At 42.7% G+C, this 25980-nt stretch overlaps 1 long non-coding RNA gene across 1 annotated transcript in view; it reads left to right on the plus strand.

Moving 5' to 3' along the window:
- The window catches only part of LOC115100431, a 43819-nt gene that overhangs the window by 11971 nt on the left and 5868 nt on the right, over positions 1-25980 (plus strand). Inside the window, exons 2-3 of the long non-coding RNA XR_003859059.1 lie at positions 14896-15305; positions 24604-24647. This is a non-coding gene — a long non-coding RNA (uncharacterized LOC115100431). The remainder of the gene's footprint in view (positions 1-14895; positions 15306-24603; positions 24648-25980) is intronic.

The raw sequence follows: 25980 nt of genomic DNA on the forward strand, positions 1-25980 counted from the left end.
GGGTGATACAGATACAGATATCCTTCCTTTTTGTCAAAAATGGTTTCGGATTTCACTTGAATCAGTCTATTTCCCTGTCTTCTCTGGACAGGGCAAAAGATGCAGAGGAATATCACCTGTTATGGCCCTTGGATGTCAAAAGGTATATCTTGAGGTATTTAGAGATTTCTGACCCTCTCAGAAGGACTGACCAGCTGTTTATTCTCCTTGGTGGGAGTAAACAGGGAGAGTTGGCAGTTACGGCCACGTATGTGGATGCTGAGCAGCTGTTGCCTAGTCAGGTTAGGGCTCATTCCACTAGGGCTCAAGCAGTATCATGGGTGGAAATTAGATTGTCTCCCGTTGACATTTGCCGAGCTGCAACGTGGTCCTCCTTACACACCTTTTCCAGGCATTATTGCCTGGATATATAGGCCCGGGAGGGTGCAGCCTTTGCACATGTGGTTTTGACTGTTCAGGAGTAGCTTTGGTACATCCCACTGCTTTTGGATTCACCTCTCTGTACGCTTAGAAAGGAGAAATTACTACTTACCTGTTAATTTCCTTTTCCTTAATTCGGACAGGTGAATCCAACTTCCCACCCTTGGCTGCCAAATGTTGTACTATGGTCCTCCTGTGTGGCGGTGTGTTCCAGGGAGTACTGGCAAGTGTCAGTCCAGTCCCTAGATTAGGGTTCTTACACTCTTTGTCTGAGCTCTGTGTTTTCCTGTTTGCTGAGTGCTGGAATGGTTATCTGTTAATAATCAAGATTTTGCTAGTATGTCCACAATTGGCTTTTGCAGAGAATACTGGTGGGCTATGTCACTACAGGGGTATATATATTGTGATGTCAGCTTTGCTCCATCTCCATCTGCTGGTAGAGGTGCATAACCTCTTCCAGCAGATGGATTCACCTGTCTATACTAAGGAAAAGGAAATTATCAGGTAAGTAGTAATTTCTCCTTTTTATTGAACCAAAGTCAACTGTAACAGCATACAAAATCATACCTAAAAATACAAAACATGGTTCATATTGATCCCCATACAACCTGCCCACTCCAAGCCTTACCCCCAACCTCCAATTTTCAACAAAAATCTATAGATTGTCACAGAACCAAACAAAATAATTGAAAAGTAAAATCACACATTGCACCATAATTCAAAGAGTTTCCATATCACCTGAAATGAACAATAGAATTATTCTTTATCGCCATGAACCAAGTGTAATAAACCCTTCAAAGACGACATTGCAAAGAAGCCAAAATCAGTAACATAGCACTCTTCCATCGCACAACAATCTCACACCTTGTTGCAATAATAACTTAGAAAACCAAGATTTATTGTTTCAGGAAAAAACATTTGGGTCTGGCATTCCTAATTGAAATTAATTTAGGATCTCGCAATAATTTACATGTAATTTACGTTCTACACAGTGACACCTTCCCTGCCCTGGGGAGCATAGGGTTACTCTCCCAAGGTGGGAGAAACAATCTCTGGGACTGTGAGCTGGGGGCAGGATAACCTGCAAGACCAATGGTGAGCCAAGGACACTCCATAATAAAAAAACAACACCCAGTCATTAGTTGAGCTCCAACATAAAACTAGTTTACTGTAAAATCTTCAGAGTAAAACATTGACAAACACCAGTAATAGTGGTAAATAAACAAAATCACAGTTCTTAAGCAGCTCTTCACTCAAAACACAGACAAAACTTCTTTACTTCTTACTCTTCACTTATCTTCCTTTTGTAACAATCACTTCTTCGGTTGACACAGTATCTCCTTTTACTTTAGCTTCTTCTAGTTACTCAGTCTCTACCCAGACCTATCCTGGCCCTCTTTTCCTTTTCATTATCAAAATAATTACTCACACGTTCCTGTTCTGCTCCAGGAAAGACTCGCACTAATGTAGCAGAGAGGAATCCACCGAGCCCTACAGCAGGTTCCTGCTGGCACAGTTTGCCTCCTGATGCAAGCAGGTTCTCGCTACAGTTAAATACAGGTTTCTTAAGATTTTCAAAACTAGGATTTTGTAATTCTGTAGTTCTTTCCTCCAGGCTTCCTGAGATTTAGGAAGAAAATCTCTGCCCCACTTCTGCTGCTCCCTTCTGCAACCCTGGGAGAGGATCACAGCTGCAATCTTTATCTGTCCTTCCAGTCTGGTGCAGTCCCAGACACAATAGAGTCAGGGGTTTTATCATTTTTCCTATTGGCCAAGCCCATAGGGGCTGAACTCCACTGTCAATCAAGAAGGGCATGAAATATCTCCTGATCAAGAGATGACCTGGAAGCCCTGGAACATTCTCACTCTAATTCCAATGCAACCTTTTGCTCTTTAATTTCCTATGCACCATTTACTGATTTTTTCAGATTTCCCATAATGGGAGAATCTCCACTTTACCATAAACCTTTTAGAAATGTCATCTCCTATACATATACACTCTGTGGTATAGGGTTGTTTCAAAAATTAAAGTGATCACCCTATTCCACTCCATTTGAATCTCAGAGCATTCTCACCACTTCCCCCACACCATCTCCAGCAAAAACTATCAACAGAAGGGACAATTGTACGTAATCTTTCTGACATTAAATAACAACTTATAACCAATGTTTAGGTTTCTCAATCAATTCCCTATTCAACAAAGAATAAAGTTATGAAATGAGCCCTTTATAGTCTGAGGTTTATCACATATGTCTTTAATAGGTCAGTTATAAACTTTCCCACTAGAAATGAAATGGTGCATCTGGATATATAAAAACCTATCTTTCTCACTTAAGAATATTTCTCAACTAGGGAATTAAAAGTACATTGTTCCAACAAATGACCAAACTGACTAATTCCTAGTGTAACTTCCCGACCAGGTATATAAAATGATAGAATGGGATTTCCATATGAGAACTGGTGGTCCCTTCCTGATTTATTTTGTGAGTTCTTCAAAATGGTCCTACAGATGGCGAAGTGGACCTTGATGGAGACAGTATGATTTAACACAACTTTATTTCTTTTGTGTTGTTAAGACAGGGGGGAAACCCCTTTACTCCCCTCCACGATCTCTGACCCCTTCCATAGGAATAGGCTAGCAGAATAATAGAGACTGACACATTGTATTAACTTCCAAACCAAAATCACAAAAGGTAGTAGCCTTTCAAAAGGCTACTACCTTTTGAAAGCTACTACTATAGCTTTCAAAAGGCTACTACCTTTTGAAAGCTACTACTATAGCTTTCAAAAGGCTACTACTTTTGAAAGCTTATAGTAGTAGCTTTCAAAAGTAGTAGCTTTTGAAAGCTACTACTATAAGCTTTCAAAAGAATGTTACCCACAAGCAATTGCTCTTTCTGAGCCCATTGTTTAGCCCTAACTTTATTATGCCAATTTAATATCCCTTGTAATTGCAAAACTACATAGTACTTCCTAATATTAGGGGCCCCTAACCCTACACAAATGTAATCTGAAATAATACTGTTTTTGCCATCTGAGGAGGTCTATGTCTCCAAATAAACCCAAGGATTTTCTTCTGCAATAATTTAAGAATCCTTATCAGAAATCCCAATGGGCAATGTATAGAATAAATAGCATTGACGAGTGAGCCACTTTTTAACTGCCACAATTCTTCCTAACCAAGAGCTAGATTCATCATTTTGCTATAAATTTCGCAAGAATAATGCCCGTGATATAAAATAAAGGGATGTGGTTAGGGTAATTTTCCTGATACTGCATCGCATAGCTATTTTACACAAAGCAAGTTAAATTTATTGCAGATGCAATATTTTCACATTGCACGCTGAGAAGTGCCCACACAGGCCTTTATCACATTTTGGGCTGCAGCTGAGAGAGAGAGATTAAAATGTTATAAATTACAAGCTCAATGTAAACTTGTACCCCTTCATTTTCTTGCTGACACATAGAAGGGGCTGTTTTCACTGGTGCAGTAGATTCGACAAGAAAATTTCACTATTATGCCTGCCGCATGTAATATGGATAGCACTTTCGATAATCTAACATAAGAGGTCACTTCACTAATGGTGAAGACCGCTGCAAAAGGATTGCCATAACCCAAATGCCAATGCATTTGAGTTACAACAATCCAAAGGAGTTGTATGTATTGGAGGGGCGAAAAAGTGATGTTCATGAACTGGGAGAGAGACCTTGGGGTGATACTGTGAAGTTGGCAAAGCAATGTGACAAGGCAGTAGCTATGATCAGAGAGATGCCGAGCTGTATGAAAAAAGCATAATCAGCAGGAAAAAGAAGGTGATAATGCCACTGTATAGATCATTGATGATGCCTCACTTGGAATACTGTATTCAGTTTTGGAGACCTTATCTCAAAAAGAATAAAGACAGAATGGAAGTGGTCCATAGAAATGTGACCAAAATGATATGGCATTTGTTTGGAAACTATATGAGATGAGACCAAAGAATCTTAATTTGTATACCCTGGAAGAGAGAAGAGACAGGGGAGATATGGTACAAACCTTCAAATACCTGAAAGGAATAATGATGCACAAAAATTAAATCTTTTCAGATGGAAAGGAAGCTGTAAAACTAGGGGTCATGATATGAAACTTCAAAGGGGAAGACTTATGAATAAGGTCAAGAAATATTTCTTCATGGAAATGGTGGTGGAAGAATGGAATGCCCTCCCAAAGGAGGTAGTGAAGACAAGAATGGTTGAGGAATTCAAAAGGGCATGGGACAAACGCAGAGGATCCCTGATAACTAGAAAATGGAAATGTAGAACTGGGGTAACTTTTCTATTTCACCTAAAATTTACATTTCTGCTTGGAGGTAACTTGCCCAGAGCAGTAGTTACTACTACCCTTAACAGAAGGCTTTAGGGGTAGCTTCCATGGAGCGACAGTAGTTGCATCTACCCTCAACAGAAGACTCAGAGGTAGCCTACACAGAGCAGCATTATTACCCTAAAAATCTTGCTGAGCAGACTAAATGGACCATGTTGGCCTTTATCTGGCTTCATTTACCATTTTACTATTCTACTATGAAATAACCAGTGATATTTTTTTATGTTCCTTCTGTAGAATAGTTGTAATATGATTGAGTTCTTTGCACTTCTAGAGTGTAACCAGTGAAATGTTGTAAATTTCCACCTTATTGCCTTCTCATTCCAAGGAATCCAGAGATCTTGCATGCTATATATTAGCTTTCTTTGACTGGAAAGTCATGAAGACACACAATAATGTCTCTATGTACATTACGTTTAGGTACTCGAAATGCTTGATGTGCCTAATGTACTATTATTTCTACTACTTTATTGGGGTAGTCACCTGCCATCAAAACAGCATTGTTGATTTGCTTAATCACTTGAGTGCAATCCAAATAGTTGTCCAACTCGGGCACCCCATGGAATCTCAAGTTCTCTCTCCAGGATCTATTTTCAAGATCCTCAATTTTATCAGAAAGTTTATTGTTCACTTTCTCCAAACCACATAGTGAAAATTTCAGTTTCAATATAGTGTCAGCATGCTCATCGGCCTCCTCCACACACAGGCCAATATCATCAATATCCCCTCAGAGATCATTCACTATCTCAAGGATTTCATCCTTACTCCTGTAATGCCCCATTTTAATTCTTGGAGCCAAGAATGAAACTCATCTCTAGAGGCAGTCTTAACTGCGCTCATCCAGTCAGCGTCACCGCTCACCTTTGTCCATGGTGTCTTATTTTCCTCCAAGTACCTGACACCATGTTCCCCACTCTATCAGCAGAGCCACTGCACTTCGGATAGAATTGCTTTAAGTCCACCGTCTTATGTCAAACAGACATAAATAGCTCGATCTCACTTCCCGGTAGGATGTGATGGAGAAGTCAGCCAACATTAGATTCGGAGGAGTTAAAGGATTTATTCAGCTTGTTTGAGGGAGCACTTTTCTTAGTCTGCCATTATGGTCGCTGATGTCACTTCCTCCCTTCATTTCCCCCTTTTTCTTTCTCTGTTATCCCTGGCAGTTTCCTCAGGCTACAACTTTGTGGTCATCTTCAGCTCCTTCTCTGCAAACATCCAAACACTGCTAAACTACAGATCTTTCCCTTTTTTCCTGAACATACTACCAAAACTCTTGTCCACTCTTTCATCACCTCCCACTTAGACTACTAATGCAGCTTGCTTCTCACAGATCTTCCACTGACCCATCTATCTCCAGTACAGTATATTCAAGATTCAGCTGCTTGATTTACCTTCCTCCAATGTCATTACAACCATGTAACCTCTCTTTAGTCACTACATTGGCTCCCCATTGTTTCTGCCTAAAGTTTACATTTCTTCTACTCGTCTATGAATGCTTTCACTGTTCAGCTACTTTTCTCTCTATATCAGAAAATATTTTACCAAAAGGGTGGTGGATGTATGGAATTGTCTTCCAGTAGAGGTGTTGGAGATAAAAATGGTAATGGAATTCAAGAAAGCTTGAGAGAAACACAGAGAATCCTTAGTGGCAAGGAGGTGAAGAGGGGTGGCCAGATTTCAGCTGGGATTTGTAGCCTTCCTCCAAGAATGAGAAGGGATGAACTAGATGGACTTGATGGTCCTTGTCTGATCTCATATTGTATGATAGTGATAGGAACAGGATTGGGAGACTGCAGTTAGCAAACAACCCACTTTCCACTCTTTAAGGCAGAGGCAGGGGGGTGAGGTGATAAGGAATTCACCATTTCTGTATGCAAGTAAACCATACTCTTCTATTAATAATGTGATAGAAGAATATGGCTGACTTACGTACATACGTGGTGAATTTGTTCCCCCAAGGTGGGCACTGTTAGTGCCAAACAAATGGCTATATTAGGAGTCACAGTCTACAGAATAAAAATGGGATACAAGTATGAAGGTCGTATGATAACTCACAACATATAGATGGGATATACAGCACGAAGATAATATAAGTAACCTCATTTGTTTCTTTTACATTTAAGCTCATGAGTTTGGCAGTTATTTTGTGAGTGTATAAATACATACACTCACAAGCTTTTGGTACGGTCCCGCACAGGAGGCTTGTGAATAAAATGAGAAGCTTAGAAGAGAGTGCCAAGGTGGTGGCCTGGATTGCAAACTGGTTGATGGTCAGAAGACAATGTGTGATGGTAAATGGAACTTACTCTGAAGAGAGAGCAGTGTTAAGCGGAGTGCCACAAGAATCGGTGTTGGGATGATCCTGTTCAATATCTTTGTGAGCGACATTGTGAATGGAATAGAAGGTAAGGTTTGTCTTTTTGCGGATGATACTAAGATCTGCAACAGAGTGGACACGCCGGAAGGAGTGGAGAGAATGAGATGGGATTTAAGGAAGCTGGAAGAGTGGTCGAAGATATGGCAGCTGAGATTCAATGCCAAGAAGTGCAGAGTCATGCATATGGGATGTGGAAATCCGAAAGAACTGTATTTGATGGGGGGTGAAGGGCTGATGTGCACGGAGCAGGAGAGAGACCTTGGGGTGATGGTGTCTAATGATCTAAAGTCAGAGAAATAATGCGACAAGGCGATAGCTAAAGCCAGAAGAATGCTGGGCTGCATAGAGAGAGGAATATCTAGTAAGAGAAAGGAAGTGATGATCCCCTTGTACAGGGCCTTGGTGAGGCCTCACCTGGAGTACTGTGTTCAGTTCTGGAGACCATATCTCCAAAGAGACAGAGACAAGATGGAGGCGGTCCAGAGAAGGGCGACCAAAAAGGTGGATGGTCTTCACAAAATGACTTATGAAGAAATATTGAAGAACCTAAATATGTACACCCTGGAGGAGAGGAGGAGCAGGGGTGATATGGTACAGACTTTCAGATACTTGAAAGGTTTTAATGATCCATGGTCAATAACAAACCTTTTCTGTTGGAAAAAATCAGTAGAACTAGGGGTCATGATTTGAAGCTCCAGGGAGGAAGAACCAATGTCAGGAAGTATTTCTTCATGAAGAGGGTGGTGGATGTCTGGAATGCCCTTCCAGAGGAAGTGGTGAAGACTAAAACTGTGAAGGTTTTCAAAGGGGCATGGGATAAACATTGTGGATCCATAAAGGCTAGAGGATGGGAATGAAGAGAAGAGCCATGGGGGTGGATTACTGGAGTGGAGGCTACTACCTGGTGATTACTACCCATACTCAATAAGCCTTCGCATGGTTAATGCAACTCCAACATTGCTTTCTGCTTCAATGGCAAGGGGAAATGTGGAAAAGAAGATTTGCATTCAGAAAACAACCAACAAGGACTGATCTTCACAATCTGGGTAAACAAATAAGAGTGGGGGTAGCTTGTTTATTACGGTGGTTACTACACTAAACCAATTAAGCCTGATACATCACTTTGAATGCATATACTGCGTTGCTCTCTGCTTCTACAGCAGGGGGAAATGTGTAAAAGAGGATTTGCAATCAGATAACAACCAACAAGGTCTGAACTTCACAATCTGGGTAAACAAATAACATGGGGGTAGCTTGCTTATTATGGAGGTTACTACCCTAAACCAATTAAGCCTGATACATCACTTTGAATGCATATACAGAGTTGCTCTCTGCTTCAATGGCAAGGGGAAATGTGGAAAACAGAATTCTCATTCAGACAACATCCAACAAGGCACTGATCTGTGCAGTCTGTGTAAACAAGCATCGGGGTAACTTGCTTGATGCGGCGGTTACTAACCTGAACCATTAAGCCTTATGCTCACCTTTGATGCAACTCCAGCATTACTCTCTGCATCAATGACAGGGGATGGCAGGAAATTTGAATCAAACAGTTACCAACAAGGGCCCTGAACTTGGTGGTTGATGAAACAGATAAGTATGGGAAAATAAGTGTGGGAACTTGCTGGGCAGACTAGATGGGCCGATTGGGCAGACTAAATGGGCTGATTGGTCTTTTTCTGCCGTCATTTCTATGTTTCTATGTTTATTAATGAAGGGGAGCGCTGCACACAGATTCATGTGCTGAGAATTACAAGACTTTTTTAAGTGAAAAATTAGTTGAATATATAACTGTTCATGTGTGCAAGATAACTTGAAAAAATCTTTTAAAAATTGTTGTAATGGAGTCATAATTATAAAATAGCTTATCTCTATACATTATTATGGAGATTTGAGCTTTATATGAGCATTCCTTGAAGATTTTTTAGAAATCCACATTGTTGTATTTGATTCATTATCTTCATGGATTCATCAGGTTGATTTTTAGTGTTTCTATTTAGTTGTAATGTAAACAGTTTTCAAAGTCTTTTACCTAAGTCAGTGATACATGGGTACTGATCTCCCCTGATCCAAGCATCCTCCTTGGAATACCTATTTTAAATGCGATTAGAGCTGCATTGTGAAACAAGGCAGCTATATTTAACTGCTCTGCCTTTGGCAATTTTCAAACCCAGAGATCTAGGCATCTAGATCCTTTTGAAAATTGCCCTCAGAATGGGAAAAATGCCTTAGTACATCAGGTTCAAAATGGGAAAAGCCCTTTAGTACATCTGGCCCAGATGATCTGTGTGCACATTGTACTGTTCCAGTGCACATGTAGTTTTACTTGCCTAATACCAGTCAATTCCCTTCTTTGAATACAAGACCTTAAATGTTCAAGCTCTTCTTCTTATATCCATCTATGAAAGTCATATTTCTTTCCACAGATGAGCACATTTCAACCCTCATGAGTTGGCTTCAGCAAGATTCCACACCATGCCAAGACCATCCTTAAACAATGGGGCAGACCAAAAGGTGCTGCATGGTCTGCATCTTGCCCCAACTGCAGGTCTTAGGTCTGGCAGAGTATCCTTATTTCACCATGTCAACTTTTGACCTTCACCTACTGGAACTTTAGACAGTTTGCCTGATTTGATAGGACACATTGGTACCTGATACTTTATGCAGTCCCTGGATGTTTTTTGTCTATAAAAACTTAGCCCTGGCTAACAAACGCTGAGACATGCAGGGAGAGCCCTTAACAAACAATGGGCTCCCACTCTATGCCTTCCAGGGGTCTAATATGATTGGCTTTCAATATTGAATAAAAAAATAAATTTATTCTGATTAAAACTTGGTACTGGACCTCTGTTCTAATGGCTCGGACAATAGTATGGAGGTGACTTAGGGTCTTCCAGATGGGCCATTCCTCTTCCTCAGCCTGGCTCTTTCAAGACTCCAGCACTACCTTGTACGAGTATTGTCAGCTGCATCTGCAGAAACCAGAGCTGTTTGATATATAGTACAGGTAGGATTTCAACTTCAGTTTCAGCTCTAAAGAACCATGGGAGCTTGTGCTGGAACCTTGAAAGAACTAGGCTGAATGCATAAGATACATAACAAACCCGACATGTCATGGTAGATGAAAGATTTTACCTAAACTTCAATGACCTGTCTTTCACTCAGTCTGTATTTTCCTGAGCCATGCTTAGTATTGAGGATCTGTATAGTAAAACAGAAAACTTCCCCAGTATGATTAACCTATCTGATCCATCCGTGAAAGAACAAACTACTCTTTGCCACACCCATTTCGTGGTGTACTTTGTTGGTACAAACAGTGGATTAAGAAGTAGAAATCACCACTGGAATATGACAGACTGAGCAGAAAGGTTTTATGTAAGCACATTTTAAAAAATGTACCTGAATATATATGAGACTTTTTGTTTCATATGGGTCCCTTCTCCCATTCCTTCATTCACGTCAAAGAATAAGTGGTGGGAATGCTAACTCCAAGAATAGGATAAAAGAATTACAGACTGAGCCCACCGCATCAGTTTGTTCAGAGCCAGGAGTAAAGCGTTCACAGATAGGGTTCATTGATGTGGTATAGTATAAACCTGTTAATGCTCTCTAGGATCCATTGTCATGCTGCAAATCATTGGCATGCAGTGACATTAATAGGGGATTCAGTAAATGTGTCAGATATTAGTGCAATGACTAACCTAAGTGGATGCACTTATTGTTCTGGAGGGTAGAGAATGAAAGTACAAGATAATGCAGATGAGAATGAATTTAATCAATCCTACTTTTAAGAAGTAATATTTCAAAGCGATAGTAACGCAATAATATACCTGGACTTGACCAACATTACTCAAATAATGATTTTATTTATGAAATTGTAACCGAACTTTATTGGCACCTGTTAGAATGTAAGATATCCTACATTTACTTACCTTAGTCTATGTGCCTATTTGTAAACCGTTGCGATGGTATATAACTTAGTGACGGTATAGAAAAGTTTTTAAATAAATAAATAAACAAATACCAAGAGCCAAGGAACCAGAATGCATAGTATCAAAGAGCCTCACATTTTCAAGAGACAAGGGGGTGGGTAGGGTATGGAGTTTTTCAGTGTCTGCAAGATCTCTCAGCCTTTCCCTCTGTCTGTCCTCCCACTCCATCCCCACCAGTCTCTCTTTCTCTCAATCCCTCCACCTTGTGCCCACCGGTTGCTCCCACTCTCTGCTCAGCATCTCCTTCTCTCACACACAGTTTAGCATCTCCCTCTCTCTTTTCCTGTCTCTCCCCCACACTCTACCAAATGTCTCCCCTCTCTGACCCCCAAGCTCTGCCTAGCATGTCTCTCTCTCTGTCCCCCATGCTCTGCCTCTCTCCCCACATGTTACCCGGCATTTCCCTCTCTCCCTAAGCTCTGTCCAGCATCTCAGGCTCTCAAACATGCATGTCTCAGCGTCTCCCTCTCTCTCTCCACACACTGCCCAGTCTTTCTCTCTGTCCCCATGCTTTATCCAGCATCTTCCTCTTTCTCTCCCCTATACATTTTCCCCTGATCATCCTCCTTTTCCTCCCCCATCATTTCTCTCTTCAATTTCAATTTACAGTATTTCTTAATCACATTTTCTTGCATTTCACAAATCAGAGCAATGTAAAATCTCAATAAGAACAGTAAACCAAAGCACAGTACAATTCAATAAAAACATTCATTACAAATCACTAAAACTAACATGGACTCTAAACTAACTAACTAAAACTACCTCTCCCTCCCCCTCCCCCCGCCCCACTCTGACAACACTAAAAATGCAGAGTGAGATAGAGCCTGCTTCAGTCCCCATTGGATGCCTGTAATGCGGTGCCACTTGAGTCCTGACAGTGGCTGTGACTCCCAGGTCTGGCTTGTTCAGTTGTGGTGGGGGACTGGTGAGGGTGACTCCCAGGTCCAGCTCCTTCCAGGGGTTGGGTATGGCAGCAGCAGCAGTGGTGGCAGCAGACAGCTCCTGGACACAGCAATTCTCAGCAGCACACGAGTGGGTAAAAGTTGTCTGTACAACTTCCGCCCACCATGCAGTGGCTACTGAGAAAGGGAGAGGATTGCCATGTGCAGAAGCTGTGAGTACAAGAGGCAGATTCTGCGCCTGCCTGGCCCAAGGGCATGAGGGAGGATTTCACCTACAAGCTACAGTTTATGCTTCAAAAAGCCATATGTGACTTGGAGATTCACTGAATCCTTAGACAGCCCTAACTGCAGGCCACTGTTAAAAATAGACCTTAAGATAAGGTTATGTTTACTCCCAACTAACATTCTCCCTACCACCTCACTGCCTGCACTTCAGTTTACTGCTCTCCCTCCTCCTATCATTCTTAGAAATTTGGAAATCCCCAGGAAACCTTTCTGTCTCAGTAGGAGGGCTGAGAAGATACTGAACAGCCCTGTTGGATGCTCTGTTAGCTTAAAGGGAACCTCAGATATCCTAGGGAAATTCCCTGCTCTATCCTGGTTCCTAGAGTGCCACATCAGGATTCCTTTTTGGAAAACAGAGCATACAAAATGCATTTTGCAGCATGCTGAGCCGACGCTTTGCCCGTTTAGTAGTCACTGGCAACTCCTTTGCAGCAAATGTGAGGATGATTACACAGCCCACTACTGCTCAGAAGCCTTGTTTATCACTAGAGAGACTTCATCTTGAGGACTGCCTGATAACTGCCATAAACTGACTCCAGCTCCTCATGGACAGACTGAGCCAATCCTGGGTTTACCCCCATTGCAGGAGGGGACAACGTTGGTCCTGGAGAGCCACAAACCAGTTGGATTTTCAGGCTATTCCTAATAACTATGCATGAGAGAGATTTGCAGGCAAACTTATTCCATGCATATTCATTAGGGTTGTCCTGAAAACCTGAGTAGTTTTTGGCACTCAAAAATGCCCACCCCTGACCTAGAGCCATCTAGTAACCCTAAGCGATACTGATCCTTAGAGAGTCTGATGTTGTATAAAGGTCTTTGTAGTTATTCCCAGTGAAAAAAAAACTGGCAGTGGTGATTTGGCATTCAGGTTATATAAGCTACATGATGGGTGCTGAGTTCTGCTGCCGAGATGAAAGACACCTCTGTGTTAGGAGAAGGTTTCTCTGCTGCTAGCCTTGCCAACAGCTCTCAATGTCACTTGCCACATTTAACTCCTTACTGCCACTTTCTTGTACCTTGTAGCTCTGCTTTTTAGTTTACCTAATTCTATTCCCTTGGCATATGGCTATCAATTAGAAAAGCAAACTGCCTGTGTCATAATATCTGTATCTGTGTGAAGTTGTCTGGTGTTTAATTATTATTATGTGGTAACATTTTGCCTCCAAGAGGGTTTCATATCCCATAAATGCAAATTTTAATCTGTCTCCAAAACCTGACAGAGATCTGAGTCATACAGTTAAGTACATAAGCAGAGACTACTAGCAGAAAATAAATTCCTGTTATCGGAATTTGCCATAAAACCTGTCCAGGAAGAGTGTCTAGAACGGGGTGAAATATACATTTTAACATATTACAGTCAGCTGGAGTAAAATTAATTTATTTAAGGAATTTATGATTCTTTTTGGTGTAAGCAAAACCTTGAATAATTGCATACTCATCTCCCAATAATCATTAAGTGAAAACATTCAGTAATACTCAATCTGACTTATGCTCATCAACATCTGCAACAGGGGAAGGCCACTCCATTCCTCGATTGTCGCAAGCTATCCACAGTGAGTATGCATGAGATGCACTAGTATGGAGAGGAGGCAACGCATGCAAATGCAGCTCATGCGTGCTCAGCGCAGATATCTTGAAAGGCACTCGAGGACTGGGGTGGCCTACCCCTGATCTACAATTACACATATCAACCACTACTAAACATTCAAAACTAAAATCCACAGGTATAATGAAAACTAATTGGGCCCACCGCCACCACTCATCCACAAGAACAGTAAACCCATAGTAAAAGATTAGCAAAACTAACCCAAAAAATCAGAAAAATCAACCCACAAGCAGCCATCCCAGATCAGCAGTCCAATGCTTGGTAAAGCAACCAAGACTTCAACAACCAACAGAATACCAAGTAATTATTTTCAAGATGGGCCTTCCCTGGGAGTTTATTCCACAAGAGTGGAGCAAAGCAGGAAAAGACCCAAGTCTGAGAGAACCTAACTTCTTTGACAGAAGAAACAATTAAAAGGAGTTCCCTTTTTAATGGGATATAATGATGTAGCCACTGCTGTAAATAGATTGGACTAATATCATTTATGACCCTAAAGGTCAGATATAATACTTTAAATTGCACTCCCCCCAAAAAAGAAAAACTGGAAGCCAATGGAGTTCCCTCCAATATGAAGTAATATGAGTATTGGGCGCACACTGTAATAACACGGGCAGCTGTATTTTGGACAAGTTGTCATGTCATGGGAATTCTGTTTGGGCACGCATTTCTGCTGGTCAGACGAGCACTCAGCGTGCGAGGGTATTAGACACCCTTACAGCTTGCCACCCCCACCCCCTAGTGACACCCTCCCCACACACAATATGCAAGATGACGATAGGTGTGGAGATGTGTTGAAATGATTTTTTTTTTCCACTTTTGAACCCCGTTTGATGCCGCCTCAATTTATTTTTTTTAAGTTTTGGGTTTATTAAATTGTTTGGTTTTTTTTGTTAATTTGACAAGTTGATCATCTTTAACCTTTTTTGACTTGTGTTCTGTTGCAGTGACATTTTCACCGGAAGGATCCTATAATGATCAACCTGTTCACCAGATCGTCTCTTCTCCCAAGACGTAACACTCTCTTGAATTGTTCTTTATTGAACTGTACTGTGTGTGCGTTCGGTTCATGGGGGATGATCAGTGATACCATAACTTTAGCGCACTGTTAAAGGCGAAGAACTGCCTTCGGAGCTAATTGTGCTGAGGTCTCTGGCTCAGGGGAAAAGGTCTCATTTCAAACAAGAAGCTTCCCAGGAGGATCTGGCAACAAATGATTGAAAGAAAGTACCTCTGCCTGAAAGAAACAAGAAGTAATACTCCTGCAGCTGTAGTAGATGGCTGGGAACGTGTTTACCAAAGGATTATGCACAGGAGCCTTCCAAGCCTAGTCATGCCTGGTTTGCATTGTAAGGAGGTATGTTTACTATATGAATGAATGTGAAACAGCTTTAAAAGTTTCTGAAACTCCTGCACAGAAAGCAGAGCAGACTTGAGAGTCCTTTGCTTGCTTAGGAAATCTTTATCTTTTTTGCATCTTGCTCGGGCTCTTATTTCTTTCCTTGTCCACTCTCATCTCAGTTTTCCTCAGTCTTTCACACTCTTTCTTTCACTCTTTTCTTTTAGATTTTTCTGCACTTTCTCTCTTCCACTTTTTTTCTCTGTTTCTTTTCTGTCATTGGCAGTTGTAGTGCGACCAGGTGAAAGGAAGCCATGGATTTTCCTCCCACTGGCAGCTACTTTAACTGTGACCTTTCTCAACCCCCATGCCAAGCCTTAAAAACACTGCCCAGGTAACAAAGCAGTCAGCCAGTTAAATCCCTGCAGGTTAAAAACTAAGAAGTTGCCATGCTGGGTCAGACCAAGGGTCCATCAAGCCCAGCATCCTGTTTCCAACAGTGGCCAATCCAGGTCACGAGCACCTGGCAGGATCCCAAAGAGGTTGAGAGATTCCAAGCTGCCTAACCCAGCAGGTACACGTATGAGTGTGTACTTAGCTAAAAGTATGTGTATGCACTTTTAGTTACCGATGAAAGGGCAGGCCTGGCACTGAGTTAGGGCAGGGAGGGAAAGGCCACAAAGAGATTTCATTTTCAGATCCCGTTGAGGCCTTGGACCCATACACAAATTTTCCACAGGGAGTTTTCCTTTGAAAATTATCTGCACAGTTGAAAAAATTGTCCTCATAGTGGCAGGGAAAGCTAACTGTGCTCGGTTATATAACGAGGGGTATCATCGGCAGTGAGATTGTAGAAACGCAGTGTGAAATTTGGCCTTCTCCCATATGCAAATAAATGTGCATGTGCATTACTTTTACCCACTTGAAAACTGGGGGAGTTACGTTGGGGGAGTGAAAGTTCGCATGGAGGTTTTACTTTCAGATCTTTGTGCAGATTGTGTTCCTATGTGGGCACAAAGTACACAGGTACAGAAGTGTCCACGGCATGTGCGCCGGGTGGATTTTCAAAGGCAAACTGCACGGGTTTCAGACGTGCCCTTTGTTCACAGAACGTCTTGTATTTTGTGTCTTATTATGCCACTCAGTGGCTGGAGTAAATATTGCACATGCAAATATATATATTTGTGTCACCACAAAATGTAACTTTTGCTCTGATTGATTAAAGTCCAGGATGGGAAAGTGTACATGCCGGGAGTTCTGACTTCACTGTGTAAGAAACCCCCATCTTCAGATACCAGCTATCCACTAAGCTTGCAACTTCTTGTTACCTGCACAGAAAGCATTGCCTTTTCACTTGGTTCACGCAAATATTCAAAGAAGGCATTCGTTCAGCTGCACCAAAGCTTAGAACTTTTGTTCCAGTTATTCTTGAATCTGTTTCCAGTAGAATTTTTAATACATGCTTGGAGTTTAACATTCAGCCTGTCTTCATGTATGAAACTGATTAAGAGTTTAGCCGACTCTGTAGTTACACTGTAGGTCAAGTGGCAATGACAGAATAGTCACTCAGCATCAGTAAATGTATAAAGACATCGATTTAGCTGCCCAACTCCCACAGCTAGGAGCTAACCCCTTTGAAAATTGACCCTATATGCGTAACCAGTAATCACACGATTTTTTAATGTAATTTTGTGCACCTCTTTGGGCAGTTATTTATAATTGGGGAAGCAGTACATAAGCACCTATAAATAGGATACAAATCAGGCATGCTAGGTGTACTAAATATTTTTTATAATTTTACAGCATCTATTATGTTTCTATTAGGTCGATATTCAAAAGCTTTTGTGCACATATCTTAAGAGTTATGCGCACAACAGCTGTTTCAAATATTTCCCCCTGCCAAATGCATAAATTTTGTGTGCACAGAATTTATGTGCACAAAAAGGGTCATCGTTGGAGGAGTTCCAGGGTGGCGCTTAATTTCAACCCATGTGTAAGCATATTTGGCGCATTCCAAGTAAAGTTATCCACATGTCTGGTTAGAAAAATAGCAGTCATAACTTTATCTGAGTATATGTGGCAGACTTGTACACTTGTAAGTTCCAGTGAATATTCAGAACAAGTTATGTGTATAACTTTCCCAGGCTATTTTTTCCATTCACCGTGTCACTGACTGTTTATTATATTATTGTTGGAGGATTTTAAATTTCCAGTTTCTTTCTCTATACTTGTGTTTCCTATTATTCTCTGTTGCTCTTTATTTCCATATTCTCATATCTTTGTCTTTTGTCAACCATTTCCAACCTTTTCTTATACTAGAGTCCAGGAGTAGGTAACTCCAGTCCTCGAGCGCCACAAACAGGTCTGTTTTTCAGAATATCCACAATGAATATGCATGAGACGTATCTGCATACAACAGAGGCTGTTTATGCAAATATATCTCATGCATTTTCTTTGTGGATACCCTGAACCCAGACCTGTTTGCAGCACTCAAGGACTAGAGTTGCCTACCCTTAGACTAGTATCAGTGTTTAGTACGTATTTGATCCAGTAACCACCTCAGTTTTACCTGCATACTATGGTAGAAACATGCATGACAGGTCAGCCATGTGATTTCATGTATTTATAGGAAGGATATAGAAACATAGAAATGATGGCAGAAGAAGGCCAAACGGCCCATCCAGTCTGCCCAGTAAGCGTTCACACTTTTTTTTTTCTCTCACATACTTATCTGTTTCTCTTGGCTCTTAGTAACCTTTTTTATTCTATTTCCCTTCCACCCCCGCCATTAATGTAGAGAGCAGTGTTGGAACTGCATCTAAGTGAAATAGCTTAATTAGTTAGGGGTATTAACCACCACAATAAGCAAGCTACACCCATGCTTATCTGTTTATCCAGACTATGTAATTCAGTCCTTGTTGGTTGTTGCCTGAATATAGATCCATCTTTCTACATTCTCCCCTGCTGTTGAAGCAGAGAGCTATGCTGGCTATGCATTGAAAGTGAAGGATCAGTCTTGCTCCCCTGCTGTTGAATTGTGGCTGCCTGCAAGTAAGCCATTCAAATCCAGGATTTTCACCACCAGGCTTGATTTTAATATATGTTTTCATAAAAAGCAGGTATGTCCTGGCTTACTCTTGCAGGATTATGTATCAGGTTATAGATCCCTTCTTCTCAGGGACAAGTTAACCAGGGGATTCAGGTTCAATACCATCTTGAAAGGAAAACTCACATTTCAATCCGGTCCATGTCATGTTACACAGTTCACCTTTCTGGCACAGATACATTTATGTACAGAAACACAAGACTCCTAGGTCTCCTCCTAGTTTGGTCCTTGGCCCTCGAATTGCCACGAATGCTGTCTTGTTTCCAGCAAGCTCCTTCTAAGTCCCTGAGGATCAACTTGAGTCCTCATGAGCATGGTTGCAGGTCTTCCAAACCCAGACCTGCAGTCAGGCCCCTGAGGATCCAGATTGCTATTGAACCTGAACCCCATTGTTCCTTCTGAGTAAGAAAGCAAGAATGCTTTGTTAAAAAAAAAAAAAAAAAATGCATTGATTGTAAAAAAAAAAAAAAATTGCATGCACTAAAAATGAAATGAATGAAACAAATTAAATAGATGTAAAAACCAAAATGACATTTACAAAATAAAATAAAAATTTTGCAAAAAAACAACAAAATACAAGATTTTTTTCCATGCACACCCCTAAAATACACTGCACAATATACACACAGGATTTCTGTTAACATTTAATTAACTACCAGTACACTTACACAGATCGTGTAACACAACCAGAACTTTGAACTCTAAGAATCCAGAAGTAACATTCTTTTGGTGTTCAGAATGGCACTTTTATTCTATTATATTGAGAAAAAAGGACTACCAGTACCAGAATAAATGGGGAACCTGGCGTATGTTTCACAGAACTTATTTATGCCAGAGACTATTCTTTAGGCCTGTTGACTGACTCTCCCTGATGACGCACAATTCCCAACAGTTGGCAGTGTTTGTCTTTAATCCTATTTACTGGCCACATGCCAGGGCTTTTTATTACCATTTTCTCATCACTTGATTGTAAGACAGGATCCATGTAAACAGCCTCGATCTTTATTTTCTGTATCTGAAACTAGGGTAGTTTAAGATGGTTTCTTTTTCATTTGCTTGCTCTGTGCTGGTGTTGTTAGAGGAGGAATGGTTGACCCCAGGTCACTCCTTAGTTTCCAAACTGTTACTAAAAGGTCATCTCTGTTCAGATGTCCCACTGATAGAGACAAGAAAAGAGTGCAGTCATTGGTGTGCAAACTGTCAGGCCTATACAGTAAAGCACGGCCGCGGTTACCCTGCTTCTAACCCGCTTTCTACTCACAATTTGGCCGTGTTAGTCCAACCCGCGATTCACTATCCCTTTTAACCCATCCTTACCGCTTCTTTAAATCAACGGGTAACCCTTTCCGCCCGCAGCATGTATATGAGATGTAAACGATCGGATTAGCTATTCCCTCCCATTCAGTAACGTGCGCCCTGATTATCGCCTTTTTAACCTGCAGTTTTGCCGCGTGTTTAACCTGCTAATTTACTGCCTACCCTTATCCCTGCGTTAGTGTGGAGCATCAGGTCAGAGAGATGAAATTTCACGGGCAAACGACCCCCTCACCCCCCGGGACAAGACCTTTAGAGGAGCCAGGATCGGGCAAACTTTCCTCCAGCCCCCGCTCACCTGCCCTGGCCGCGTCCATGGGTGCCGTTCTCCGGAGCAGCCCCAGTCCTCTCTCCCGTCCTCCCGGGGGCAGCCGGCGGTGAGAGCGAGAGCAGCTTCAGCAGCCCGGGGTGGATCGGACGCTCCCCATGTGAGGCACGGCTTCCAGCAGCCCTCGCCAGCGATGGTGAATGAGTGCATGAGCGCACGCCGTGACCTGAGCGCCCGGCTGGACGTCCGAGGTCACGGCTTGCGCTCATGGCAGTGAAGGTGCATGAATGCATGCCGTGACCTGAGCACCCGGGCCTTTTCTGATGATGTCACTCCCGTGGGAGTATTTAAGGCAAGCTCTGGCAACCAGAGCTTGCCTTTGCAACTGGCTTCCTCCATAGGTTGTCTGGGGTCCTGTTACTGTCTTAAGTCTCTTGAATCTCCTCGTTCGTCCGATATTGACCTCTGCCTGCCTGTGATCTCATCTGACCTCCGGAACCCGACCTCTGCCTGATTGATCACACTTCCTTCAGTCCTGTTCCAGCATTCTGCTGTCTCAGTGCCTGTCTTTTCCTGCGCAACCCCAGGTTGTACCTTTGGACTGTCTCTTGGTACTGACCCCAGCTTGTCTCTTGACCCATCTCTCTGCCCGCTGCCTGCCTATGACCTCGGTCTGTTCCTCAACTTGCCTGCCTGCCACCTGCCATCTGACTTCGGCCTGCCTGGGACCTCCTCTTATCTCCAGTGCCTGACCCCTGCGTTGTCTGACCACTCTTGGACTGACCTTTGGACATTGACATCTTGCCTGCCTGACCTTGTCTCCAGAGTCTGGCATTGTTCCGTGCCTTGTCATCACAACACTGTTCTGGTCCTCCTTGCTCCATTGGACCTCCAGTCTCAAAACCCGATTGTGCTCTCCCTGTGTCTATGGGCACGCTGGACTTCTACTCTCCCAGGAGACCCTGCGAGGCCCACCTAAGTCCAAGCGGCCCGGGTCCCTACGGGCTCCTCCCAGGGGGACCTCGGGCTTCCAGTGGTGAAGCTCTCCCCAAGCCTCCAGTGCTCTGCCCCCTGGGGGCAGTCGCCTTCTGTTCCTATCAGGAGGTGTCCCTCCACCTCCCCAGACAAGCGTCCACCCCCGAGCGCAACACAGAGGTCCATCAAGGTCAACAATCTTCTGCTTATCTACTAGTATTTTCAATATAGAAATCCAGGGGAGGTGCAAAACACTGCAACTGCAGCCAATTCTATCGCAGTGAAGAAAGTTTCTTCTCAACCGAGTCCCACTGTGTTACAGATGTCGAGAAATGCATATGAGGACAGTTTTCAGATTGGATGCATTGGGACAAAGACTACACGTGCTTTTAACCTCAGACTTTCAACTAGTTCTTAATGCAAACGTATGTGCGTACTTTCATTTTGACACAAGCAATGGTTGTAATGTGCAGTCAGTTGCATCCACTTTTTTTTATATGGGTAAAGTTTGAATGGCAACATGCACGTGAAGATTTGAAAATGCAATTTTCAGGTGGATTATTTGTTCCTGACCTAAAAGCGCCCATGGGAACTCTTCCTCTCAAGGCGGAACCAGCGATTCACCTGGGTAAATGGCCCTGTCTGAAAATTGCCCTTTGTTCATCTGGCTGAAAGTGCATGCCGGCTTCCACTGATTGAGCACGTTTAACCAGTCAGGGGGAGGTGTTCCCCGGGGGCAGGTTTAGAGCAAGTTCTGGAAATAATATGCGAACACTGAAGTTTTAGAGCTATGTGCCTTAGTTTCTTGCAAAATTATGCCCAAACTGAAAGCAGGTGCAAAAAGTTGGAGGGCACTTTGTGCCGCATGTATTTATTTTCCCCGTGAAGTCTGAAGCTAAGTCCACAGGTAAAAAATGGGAAGTTTGAGAATTACACCCAGTGATAGCTGGTAGAAAAGGGAGTACTGCTTAGTGCCCTCACATGGAAATCCCATGCAAATGAGGGCATAAGAAATTACCATACTGGGTTAGACCCAAGGGTCCATCAAGCCCAGCATCCTGTTTCCAACAGTGGCCAATCTAAGTCACAAGTACCTGGCAAGTAACCAGAAACTAAGTCTATTCCATGCTACTGTTGCTAGTAATAACAGTGGATATTTTCTAAGTCAAACTTGATTAATAGCAGGTAATGGACTTCTCCACCAGGAATATATCCAAACCTTTTTTAAACCCAGTTACACTAACTGCACAGAGTTTAATTGTGCATTGAGTGAAAAAGAACGTTCTCTGATTAGTTTTAAATGTGCTACTTGCTAACTTCATGGAATGCCCCCTAGTCCTTCTATTATCCAAAAGAGTAAATAATCGATTCACATTTACCCGTTGTAGATCTCTCATGATTTTAAACACCTCTATCATATCCCCCCTCAGCCGTCTCTTCTCCAAGCTGAACAGCCCTAACTTCTTCAGCCTTTCCTCATAGGGAAGCTGTTCCATTCCCCTTATCATTTTGGTCGCCCTTCTCTGCACCTTCTCCATTGCAATTATATCTTTTTTGAGATGCGGCGACCAGTATTGTACACAGTATTCAAGGTGCGGTCTCACCATGGAGCGATACAGAGGCATTATGACATTTTCCGTTTTATTCACCATTCCCTTTCTAATAATTTCTAACATTCTGTTTGCTTTTTTGACTGCCGCAGCATCCTAAGCCGATGATTTCAATGTATTATCCACTATGACGCCTAGATCTATTTCCTGGGTGGTAGCTCTAATATGGAACCTAACATTGTGTAACTACAGCAAGGGTTATTTTTCCCTTTATGCAACACCTTGCACTTGTCCACATTAAATTTCATCTGCCATTTGGATGCCCATTTTCCAGTCTAACAAGGTCTTCCTGCAATTTATCACAATCTGCTTGTGATTTAACTACTCTGAACAATTTTGTATCATCTACATATTTGATTACCTCACTCGTCGTATTCCTTTCCAGATCATTTATAAATATATTGAAAAGCACAGGTCCCAGTACAGATCCCTGAGGCACTCCACTGCCCACTGCCTTCCACTGAGAAAATTGTCCATTTAATCCTACTCTCTGTTTCCTGTCTTTTAGCCAGTTTGCAATCCACGAAAGGCCATCGCCACCTATCCCATGACTTTTTACTTTTTTTTTAGAAGCCTCTCATGAGGAACTTTGTCAAACGCCTTCTGAAAATCCAAATATACTACATCCACTGGGTCACCTTTATCCACATGTTTATTAACTCCTTCAAAAAAGTGAAGCAGATTTGTGAGGCAAGACTTGCCCTGGGTAAAGCCATGCTGACTTTGTTCCATTAAACCATGTCTTTCTATATGTTCTGTGATTTGATGTTTAGAACACTTTCCACTATTTTTCCTGGCACTGAAGTCAGGCTAACCGGTCTGTAGTTTCCCGGATCGCCCCTGGAGCATTAACCAGTTCTCCTCAATTTGGGGGCTAATGCAATAATGTGCACTCAGGCTAGCACACAGGTTAGCCCATGTTTGGATGTGCGTTTTGAACACGCTAGGCTAACACCTGATGCAAAAAGGGGATTACGCATGCAAAGCGTGTGTCCAAACATGCTTGTAGCTAACAGCACTCATCACATGTAAATGCCATGTAGATGAGGCTATTAGCTATTGTCCCTCATGCAAAAAAAATCACCTTGAACCCGACACACAAGAATTAACTCCAACCCCGGAGCTGGCGTTAAGTCTTGACGCGTGTCAAGGGCTCCAAAAAAAGCAAAAATTACTGCTTTTCTGTGGTCTTTCTTAGTGCTGGAAACTTAACTTTTGGTCAGAGGTGGAGTCAAGTTTCCAGTGCTAATGTGCTGACAAAAAAAAAAAAAAGACAAAAAAAATCAGAAACACCAGCCGGATAAGTAGTGACTTATCTGGCTAAATGTTGGCGGTTGCCAATTAGCCAGAAAAGTATTTTCCTCCATATCGGGCGCTTGTTCTATTATCCTGTGCCGAACGCACATTTTAAGGTAAGCATTGCTTTTTTATTACAACTCCCGATGTATTAGCCTATCATTTGCTTGCTGCATCGGCAGTTAAAAACATTTTTAATCTGAGCGTTAAAAGCGTGCACTGAAATCAAGCACACGGCGTATTAACATCCAGATTTCTGCATCAGCCTGTCAGGTTTAATATGTTTTCTGTTCGAAAACATTCAGCTACAGCAAATATTTAAAGCCAGCAAAAAGAATATAAAATATTATGGAGGTCCATTTCAGCCGTCACTTGGCTAGCAAAGTTATTTTTCAGTAAATAAATAAACTTTGCTGGGATATTCAGTGGTGCTGCTGTGTCACTGACTATATCTGGCTATGCCAGAGTTAGCCAGATACATTTATCAGGCTAACGTTAGGCCTGATAACGTTGAAGATCAGCATTTCTCCAGCTACCTTAGCCGGATAACTGACCCCCAACCTGGAACACCCCTGCCCTAAAGATTTAGCTGGCTACGTCTGGGGTGGTCTTACCGGCGGGATTTTAAGTCCTGTGATTTGTCTGGGACTTCACCAGACAAACCGCTTTTATTATTGACCTTGTAGCCTTTACTTACCTGCAGCTTCATTTTCCTGTCTGATTATGATCATTTGTTTCTTTTTCTAGAGCATGGGGGCCACGATGTGAGAGGCTCCAAGAGGCCAGGCAAGGTGAGCCGAGGGCTTTATCAGAATTTTGCCACAGCTTTACGCTGGCAATCACCCATTGAACATATTGGAATATTTTCAATGATAAACAGGGGGGGCAGATTTTGCAGTATAATGAAACTGGCGCTAAGCTTTAATAAAATCTTGCCTCTGGTTGTTGGTGATGCTTGGGGAGTGGTGAGTGGGAGACTTGTTTTTATTCTTCTTATGCACCTGAAAGTGCCATTAGCACTGCTGACGGTATCAAGAGTTTTTAGGTGTTGCTGCTAACGCCTAATCTGGGGAAAAAAAACTGAAACCCATGCCTGTTGGGAGAGGTTGCCTGAAGCTATTAATGACCCAGTTTAGAAAAAGTCCTGCCGCTTGCTGCTGCGCTTGAGCAGCTGTGCCAGGAGTACAGGTGCCTGGGCCACCGTGCCAGTCTGGCAGAGCAGGTGGCCCCCTCACCCCTTCTCTAGCACCTCCCTCCTGGATTCCTCCTTAACTCCATCCCAGGTGGGGGAGGATAGGGGGTTTGAGATGGGGCAGCTTCGGAGGCGTAATAAATGACAGTAGATAAAGAGCAAAGTGGCCCATGCAGTCTGCCCAGCTGTCATTCATTCAATTTGGGTAGATGCACCTATAAACATCCCTGATGTACCTCAATTTATTTTATTTATCAAACACGATTTGCCACTTGGATGAAACAAACCAAGCGATTTACATAATCCAAGTGCATACATAATAAATATAACAATAAACAGACACTACATTCTGTGCTCAACCTACAAAACACATCACAATATCACCAATATCACTTCTGCCCCCCATGTCTGTTAACCACCGTTAAGGGCCCGGGCCGTGCTCCGGTCCCTCCTCCTACCTCCGGGCCGGCCCGGCCCGTTCGGAGCGCTCCTAGGCCGCCTGGGCCTCATCCTCCGCCTGCCGCGGCTCTCCCTCGAGCAGGGAGAACGCCGCCGACCCGACGCGCTGGGCCCCGCCCCCTAGGCGCGCGCGGGGGCTTGACCCTTAAAGGGGCCAGCGCGGGAAAAATCGTAGGAGGGTCTCCGGGTGACGTCACACGCTGCAGGGTATTTAAACCCTGCAGCTCCATCAGCCCTTTGCCTTGCAACGAGGTTCCTCAGGTTTTCCTGACTGCTAGTTGCTGCGACTCTTGGATTGCTTCTGTCTTCGACCCGGCTTGCTTCCTGAACTTGTCTCCTGCTTCCGCCCCTTGGTTTTGGTATCGACGTCTGACTTCTGGCTTCTGACCTGGCTCCGTTCCATGACTTCGTCTTCGGCTTCTGTTCCTGGCTTGGTATTGACTTCTGACCTTCTGGTTTCCAACCCGGCTCCA

The sequence above is a fragment of the Rhinatrema bivittatum genome, chromosome 10 (genome assembly GCF_901001135.1).
Source record: "Rhinatrema bivittatum chromosome 10, aRhiBiv1.1, whole genome shotgun sequence".
Taxonomy (NCBI): domain Eukaryota; kingdom Metazoa; phylum Chordata; class Amphibia; order Gymnophiona; family Rhinatrematidae; genus Rhinatrema; species Rhinatrema bivittatum.